A 9,173-nucleotide genomic window follows, 5' to 3' on the forward strand; every position below is an offset into this window, starting at 1 on the left:
ATCAGAAAAATTTTAAATCTGACTTGCAAAGTAAACAGCTGCTTACATAGAAAAGTAGATTTATAAAATATGAATTATATGTTAAAAATAGAGAATAGTTTGTTAAATTAGTAAAAAAGTATTTATATATAGTACATAAAAATATTTCATAGGAAAGGATAGTACTTACATAGTTCAAACTAAGAGGTGTTATTGAAAGACATAAAATGAGATATCAAGAGTAAATGCTTTTAGAATATCAGATTTACTATTGTAAAAGTCTATTAATGTAATGTAATTAATGGAACTCTAATCAGGGTTCAGAGTTTAAGGGAAAAAAAAAAGAATGATTTTAAATTCCAAAATAAGGAAAACAGTTAAATAAAAGCCAAATCCATTTTGAAAAAGCAAAATTTTAGGAAGGGCTATGAGATCATAAATCGTCTGCCTGCAATGTAGAAGACCCAGGCTGGATTCCTGGGTTGGGAAGACAACCTGGAGAAGGAAGGGGCAACCCCTTCTAGTATTCTTGCCTATAGAATCCCATGGACAGAGGAGCTTGGGGGGCTACAGTCCATGGGGTCTCAACAGTCGGACATGACTTGGCAACTAAACCCACCAACTATGAGATCATAAAATTTACCAAAAGTCTACTTCACTCAAACTAGTATAATATTGGCACAGGATAAATTAACTATTACAATATAAAATATAGGAATTGTGCTAAATATGTTGAGGAAATTATTCTATTACAAAGATAATTTTATTTCAATTAAAATAATTCAATTAATTAATTATTTCAATTAATTAAACTTAAAAGCTTTTGTACAAAAAAGGAAACTATAAGCAAGGTGAAAAGACAGCCTTCAGAATGGGAGAAAATAATAGCAAATGAAGCAACTGACAAATAATTAATCTCAAAAATATATAATCAACTCCTACAGCTCAATTCCAGAAAAATAAATGACCCAATCAAAAAATGGGCCAAAGAACTAAACAGACATTTCTCCAAAGAAGACATACAGATGGCTAAAAAACACATGAAAAGATGCTCAACATCACTCATTATCAGAGAAATGCAAATCAAAACCACTATGAGGTACCATTTCACACCAGTCAGAATGGCCGCGATCCAAAAGTCTACAAGCAATAAATGCTGGAGAGGGTGTGGAGAAAAGGGAACTCTCTTACACTGTTGGTGGGAATGCAAACTAGTACAGCCACTATGGAGAACAGTGTGGAGATTCCTTAAAAAACTGGAAACAGAACTGCCTTATGATCCAGCAATCCCACTGCTGGGCATACACACTGAGGAAACCAGAAGGGAAAGAGACACGTGTACCCCAATGTTCATCGCAGCACTGTTTATAGTAGCCAGGAAATGGAAGCAACCTAGATGCCCATCAGCAGATGAATGGATAAGAAAGCTGTAGTACATATACACAATGGAGTATTACTCAGCCATTAAAAAGAATACATTTGAATCAGTTCTAATGAGGTGGATGAAACTGGAGCCTATTATACAGAGTGAAGTAAGCCATAAAGAAAAACACCAATACAGTATACTAACGCATATATATGGAATTTAAAAAGATGGTAACAATAACCCTGTATACGGGACAGCAAAAGAGACACTGATGTATAAAACAGTCTTTTGGACTCTGTGAGAGAGGGAGAGGGTGGGATAATTTGGGAGACTGGTATTGAAACGTATAATATCATATATGAAACGAGTCGCCAGTCCAGGTTTGATGCCCCATACTGGATGCTTGGGGCTGGTGCACTGGGACTACCTGGAGGGATGGTATGGGGAGGGAGGAGGGAGGAGGGTTCAGGATGGGGAACACATGTATACCTGTGGCAGATTCATTTTGATATATGGCAAAACCAATACAATATTTTAAAGTTAAATAAAATAAAATTTAAAAAAAATAAAAGAGAATTGAATTATTAATTATATTTACTTATATTAATTTGCAAGAAAATTAATATAATTTATTGTTTTATATTTATGTTTATATATATGCATATATATATAATGACACTTGGATGTATAGAATATGACCAAAAAAAGAAAAACAGTAAGGATAAAAATAATCCAGGAGCCAATAAAGGAAATATAGCTCAACTGACTAAAAAAAAATATTAACAGTTTTGTTAGAGTATAACAGAATTGATATGCATAAACTACAAATATTTAAAGTCTAAAATTTGCTCAGTTTTGACTTACATATGAAATCCTCACCACAGTCATCATAATGAAGGTATACATTAGGTCAAAAAGCTTTCTTATACTCCTTTATAATTAATCCTTCCTTTCCTTTTTAAAATTGCTTTCTGTCACTGATTATTTTCTATTTTCTAGACTTTTATATAAATGGAATTATACAGAATCCATCTGGATTCTTTCACTCAGCATAGTTATTTTGAGATTTCTCCATGTTGCTGTACCAATCATTTCTTTCATTTTACTGCTAAATTCTATTGTATGACTACATCACAATTGGTTTACTAATTCACTTGTTGATGCACATTTGGGCTGTTTTCAATTTTATTCATTTTGAATTATCTTTGTCATGCAAAACCACGGCAAGTACAGTTGCACTATAAGTTTATCTATAAGTGCATTCCCTACGTCCCTCGCCAGGCAGAATGTGGGCACAACCAGAGCCTGGACTTGGCCCCTACTTGCCTGCCCTCTGGCAGAGGGTCACATTTGTCCAGCTCCACGGTCCTGTGACTGTGGAGAGAGGACCTGAAGGATGCTCAGGGCCATTCATGGTTGAATAGGGTCTGCTGGTGCCATTGAGGGTCCCCGCCGGAGTCTGTTTCCACCCTGAGTGAGGTGGAGGGCAGACTCTCCCACCCATCCACCCAGCTTTGGACCAAGAAAGGCTGCAGGGCCCAAGGCCATTCCCAGAGTGTCTGCTCCCAGACTCCCACTTGTCCCCTACAGCTTTCTGGTTCCTGGCCCCCCAGGACGTCCCCGTCAAGACAGACCTCGCACTACAAGGCTTTCTCTGCCGCACCCCCACCCCGCTACCAAACCCACGTCTGCACTCAAGGGTCATCCACCCCTTGCCCCTGGAGTCCCAGCACAGGTGGGAGAGCAGTGTGGGCCACCAGGGCTCAGTGCTTTGTGTAAACTATAAGTTTATCTTTAGCTCAAAGCTTTGAGTCTCACTTGCCAACTGCCTAGTTGAAATAGTCTATAGAATTAGCAGGAACTCAAAATGGATTTACAGACTATTTTTATACCTGTAATGACTTATTTGCTCCCCCATATAAGTTCATTCTCTATTATAATTTAAATGTTTTACAGTGCACAAAAAAAGAAAAAAGGCAATAAAAAGCACCTATATTTCTACAATCAATAATTAATAAGCCTAATATTTTGTCTTTTTTGTTGTTTTAGATATTTTAGTAATAAAATATAGGTTTAATGAAAAGTGGAAGTCACTCAGTCATGTCCAGCTCTTGCGATTCCATGGACTATACAGTCCATGGAATTCTCCAGGCCAGAATGCTGGAGTGGGTAGCCTTACCCTTCTCCAGGGTATCTTCCTGACCCAGGAATTGAACTGGGGAATCCTGCATTGCAGGTGGATTCTTTACCAACTGAGCTATCAAGGAATCCCAAAATATAGATTTAAATTATTTCAAATATAACATGTTAATAAATAGCAAAGTCAAATAAAAAAGCAAAACACAGACTAGAAGATGTATTTGTAGGAAATGTGACAGAAAATGGTTATTACATATAATAGATATATTCAAAATAGGTCAATTTTTCAAGTTTTTTAGTTTTTCATATGTGACACACTGTATTACTTTTTTTATATTAAACATTTAAAATGTTCCTTTTCCTATTTTACATCCTCTTCCTTTTTTCATCCTTCCCTTTTCCTCAACCTTGAAATCTCGAAATAATTCAACTCTAAAGCTAGTGACAGAAGCTGAGCAAAAGTAGTACAGTTTGTCCCTCAATCCTGACTCCTACAACAGAACTCAGAGTGGTTTAGGATTCCAAGTGGGGTGAGAAGGACGTTCACGTGGAAATGCTGGCATCCTTCCTTGTTTAGTGGATGAGAACCAAGTAGGGCAAAGAGGAAATCTACTCTTGGCTTATTGTGGAGATTGAGAGTCTGAGTATGGGGACAGGTCATCCTAACTAAGGAGCTGCTGGAATGTGGTGGTAGAGCCCAAGCAGGACAAGGATAACGTTCACACAGAGGAGGGAGTGGAAGTTGAGATGGGAAACTGCTATTAAATTGGACAAATGATCAAGTAATACCTTTTATTAAATACAGAGAAACACAGTTTTCTCAATGTTAAGCAATGGAATTACAATACAAAACTATGATATTAATAGGAATTTTGAGTATTGGTTTGTGTTCACAGTTTTCAATTTAAATAGATATAATAAGATGATTGATAAACTGAAAGTAAAAATGTACAGAGTTGTGCGTGTGTGTCTATGTAGCCAGGGAACAGAATTTGATATCAATAAGTGGGCCTCTAACAATTATATTTTAGTTTCTAAATTTTCTACTAAAATAAATTAGAACTGCTTGGGCAAAAAGTTAATTCTAGGATTGAGTAGGAAAAGCACAAGAAAGCCTGGCACTCCTTATTGTGCAAAAAAAATGCCAAAGGAATAACAGAAAAATGACGAAGAACATAAAGCCAGATTGAATGGCCAAACTGGGGATACTCTGAATACTCAAAAGATGATTATGATCCAATGAATACAAAGAAAACAAAATTTCATGAGCATGTGGTGTGTGTAATTTTATGAACAGTGGGATTTTTACAGAGCTTCAAATTCTTCAAATTACATCTTTCCCCAAATCCTAAAAATGAAGGAAAAGAAAATCTTTATAATAGAGAAATGAAATATTCCAACTATCAAGTGATCAACATAAAAACCAGTAAAGGGATATACTAGAGCTGTATACCACCTGAAAAGATACGGTGAAAGAACATACCACTTCAGTGATATTCTTGCTGAAAATACATGAGTATAATCATGAGAAGACACTAGAAAAATATAAATTAAGGGACAACCCTAAACAACTGACATTCAATCCTCAAAGCCAAAGAAAAATAACTCTAGAATAAGAATAACTCTAGAGAGGAGACTAAAAAGGCATGGCATCTAAATGTATTTACTGATTATTAACAACAGCTATTTAATAGAAGGGTTTCCCTGGTGGCTCAGTGATAAAGAACCCATTGCCAATACAGGAGAGGCTGGTTCAATCCTTGGGCTGAGAAGATCCCCTTGAGGAGGAAATGGTAATCCACTCCAGTATTCTTGCCTGGGAAATCCCATGGACAGAGGAGCCTGGCAGGCTACAGACCCTGGGGTTGCAAAAATTCGGACATGACTTAGTGACTCAACAACAACAACAGTGTATATGTACATATACAATACAAATATATGTGTGTATATATATGACTATTATTCAGTCATAAGAACAGGAAATCCTTCCACTTGCAACCCCATGGATAGATCTTGAAGGCATTATGCTAAGTAGAATAAATAAGAGAGAAAAAAAACCAAATACTGCATTTAATTTATATGTGGGATCTAAAAAAGAAGTTATACTCTTAGTAACAGAGTAGAGAAGTGGTTGCAGTGGCTCAGAGATGAGGTAAGAAAAAATGAGGTTGGTAACAGAGTACAAATTTTCAGCTATAAGCTAATGTCTGAGGTTCTAACGTAAAACATGGTGACTACAGTTTATAACACCATAGTATATAATTGAAATTTGTGAGAGGAGTAGAAAAATAAGACACATATGTGAGATGTGAGGTGATAGATTTGTTAATTAACTAAATTGTGGAATTCCTTTCACAGTATATTGCAAAATTATATCAAATAACCACTATATGTACTTTCAATGTCTTTGATGTTGTTGAGTCCCTAAGTCATGTCTGACTCTTTGAGGCCCCATGGAGAAGGCAATGGCACCCCACTTCAGTACTCTTGCCTGGAAAATCCCATGGACAGAGGACCCTGGTAGGCTGCAGTCCATGGGGTCGCTAAGAGTTGGACACAACTGAGCAACTTCACTTTCACTTTTCACTTTCATGCACTGGGGAAGGAAATGGCAACCCACTCCAGTGTTCTTGCCTGGAGAATCCCAGGAAAGGTGGAGCCTGATGGGCTGCCGTCTCTGGGGTCACACAGAGTCGGACATGACTGAATCGACTTAGCAGCAGACTGTAGCCTGCCAGACTCCTCTGTCCATGGGATTTCCCAGGCAAGAATACTGGAGTGGGTTGCCATTCCCCATCTATGGAATTTTCCACACCCAGGGATTTAACCACATCTCCCGCATTGGCAGGCAAGGCCTTCACCACTGAGCCCACCAGGGAAGCCCTTGGAGTTTAATTGATAAATACAATTCATATTTGTGAAACTCTAATAAAGCAGAAACAAATAAATGCAATAAATGGTTCTGAAATGGGTCATTTTGCTTTATAGGATATTATTGGGAGATTGTAAAATTTAATTGATCTGAGAAATTAGATATTAGTAATTATCAGTGCTAATTTTTAATTGTTGAATTATCTAGTCTTCCTGTTTCTCTCTTTTTCTGTACAGGAGAATGTACATGTTTATAAGAAAAATACACTATAGTATGTAGAGATGATGAGGCATCAGATCAATAATTTACTCCTAAATAGTTGAAGAAAAATTATTCTTTATACTGTAATTCTAATTTTTCTACAGGCTTGTGACTATTTTATGTTTTTAAATAAAAAGGTAATATTTAAGTGAAGACAAATGAAAATACTATTGCTATGATGCAATATGAAAACAAAGAGAATAGTTAAAATTAACATTTTGAATAATTTTTAAGCAAATGTAAACATTAAACAACATCATTACCATTTATAGTTACCTAAATTAATTCATCTGCAATCCAATGATTTATAATTATATGCCTAAATAGCTCACATTACAATCTGTTTATATGTGTTTAAATTAATTACATAGTCAATGAGTTCCTCTCATATATCCTGGATAATCCTTATTAATTTCTCCTCAATGAATCCATGATGCTTAATTTGGTTAAGCAAATACCTTTACTATCATAAATTAATGCATGTGATGTACTTAATATTCACAGTGAATTTTATCTCATATAAAACAATACCGATGGATTAAAGGTGTTCCAGGCAAGAAAAATAATTTCAAAATCTATTATTATGTTGAATATAATTATTTTATTCAGTCTATAGCAGTGTGTCTGCTCATTAGGGAACTTTTAAAAAATCAATTATAATGAACCGATATGTCAGGAAAATGTTAAGGATTAGTATTTTTCAATGATTTGTGCACTAATTTAGAGGGAGAATAGATTTAGATTAAAAGTTGTGAGTACCTTGACAACCAGTCTCCGCCGTTTTGTCTTAACCTCTTTTTAAGAACATAAATGAATTTCATGTGCGTGCTTTCTGCTCACAGCACAGTTTACCACTTGTCTGCCGATATCCTTTCCTATGGAGATAGAGAAAGGGTCCCTTTGAAAATGCGGGTCACAAATACCATCAGTTATTTCAATGGGAGTTCAGTATTTGTACAGGAAAATGAGGACTAAGGAGAAAGTATCTGATTCAAAGTTGAGGGAAAACATTTGTTGTCTGTAGGCCTCATGCAGAGAAGACTGAATCCATTGATAGGGATAGGCTTATTGGTACCACATGTTTTGGGAGACAGGCTCCGCTTCATGAAGCCTCTCTGATTAGACAGTGCCACACCTGTCAGGGTTCTGCGATGATGAGTCAGGGCTTCCTAGCTGCAGGACTGGCCACAGGTAGACATTGTACTTCCCTTTGTGGGCTACAGTCCATGGGTTACAAAGAGTCGGACAAGACTGAGTGGCTTCACTTTCACTATACTATCTCAAAAACTTAATAGCATCCTATTTCAAGTGACAATCTAATCTCAACAATTACCTCCAATAATAAAGGTAAGATGTAGTTGAAATGAAACCTCTATGTGAAAGTAGTAGCAAGCTTAGGAAAGGCATTTCTCCAGGATGTTACTACTATGGAGATGTGATCATATATAAAGCTACTAAGAGGAATCTGGCAATAGACATGTAGCGACTATAATACATAATATCTAGCATGGATATGGAGAAGGCAATAGCACCCCACTCCAGTACTCTTGCTTGGAAAATCCCATGGAGAAGCCTGGTAGGCTGCAGTCCATGGGGTTGCTAAGAGTCGGACATGACTGAATGACTTCACTTTCACTTTTCACTTTCATGCATTGGAGAAGGAAATGGCAACACACTCCAGTGTTCTTGCCTGGAGAATCCCAGGGACGGGGGAGCCTGGTGGGCTGCCATCTGTGGGGTCACACAGAGTCGGACACGACTGAAGTGACCTAGCAGTAGCAGCAGCAGCAGCAGCATGGATATGTAAAGAAAATAATTCTCCAAAGATTCTCGAAAATGATTACATATGAGATCCTGATGAAATGTTAAACTTTTTATTAAAAGTAGATGGGTCCCTAGCTAAATATGTTTTGTAGTGTTCATGAAAATGGGATTTAATAGGCTTGTAAAATTGGGAAACACCAGGAATAATTTTAAAAGAAGAAAACAATTCTAACCTTTCAAATACTGCAGGTGAAGTTTTGAAAGTAAATTTTGCCTCCCTCCCAAAATATGCCAAAAGTTTTCATACTATAGATAGAACCTTTTCTCCTTTGCCATTAGTCCAGTTGCACTTGTTCATAGGGTTCTGCTTCCTCGAGCCTCTCACCCAGGACTTGAGACACAGTTCATAGAGTGAAACGGCTGCCTACACCTCAGCTCTGGAGCCGCATGCAGAAGCTGTCCTCAGCACTCAATCCAAAATGGCTGCAGGATGCAGGAGGTTGTGCTCTGAGATGATGCACCTGCGCTGTTATCTGGAGTGTGAGTGCAGGAGCACCACAGCTGTACCCTATCTAGGAGAACTCTGCCCCTTTCCCAATTATAAGATCCCTATAAATTTGCCTGGCAGCTGGGGAAAGCGCATACTCTATATGGTAGACATATCTTCCCATTTATTCCATGATAACCTATATGAGAAAATCTTAAAAAGAATGAATATATGTATATGCATAACTGAATCACTTTGCTGTACACTTGAAACTAACACAACATTTTAAGTCACATATAGTTCAA

At 37.0% G+C, this 9,173-nt stretch overlaps 1 long non-coding RNA gene across 3 annotated transcripts; it reads right to left on the bottom strand.

Annotated features, from left to right (window-relative positions):
- Positions 1–4,255: 4,255 nt before the first annotated feature.
- LOC147367687 (uncharacterized) lies at positions 4,256–8,936 on the bottom strand. 3 transcript variants are annotated; one of them, XR_015169269.1, is made up of 3 exons: positions 8,615–8,936; positions 7,377–7,492; positions 4,256–4,832 (listed from the first exon to the last, which is right to left on the bottom strand). It is a non-coding gene; the product is annotated as an uncharacterized LOC147367687 (long non-coding RNA). The 3 variants fall into 3 exon arrangements; XR_015169270.1 differs by having other exon boundaries at positions 8,701–8,885; XR_015169271.1 differs by having other exon boundaries at positions 8,689–8,885.
- Positions 8,937–9,173: the final 237 nt, after the last annotated feature.

The sequence above is a fragment of the Bos grunniens genome, chromosome 8 (assembly GCF_055505025.1).
Source record: "Bos grunniens cultivar Pamir isolate PY7600 chromosome 8, Bosgru_T2T1.0, whole genome shotgun sequence".
Taxonomy (NCBI): Eukaryota; Metazoa; Chordata; class Mammalia; order Artiodactyla; family Bovidae; genus Bos; species Bos grunniens.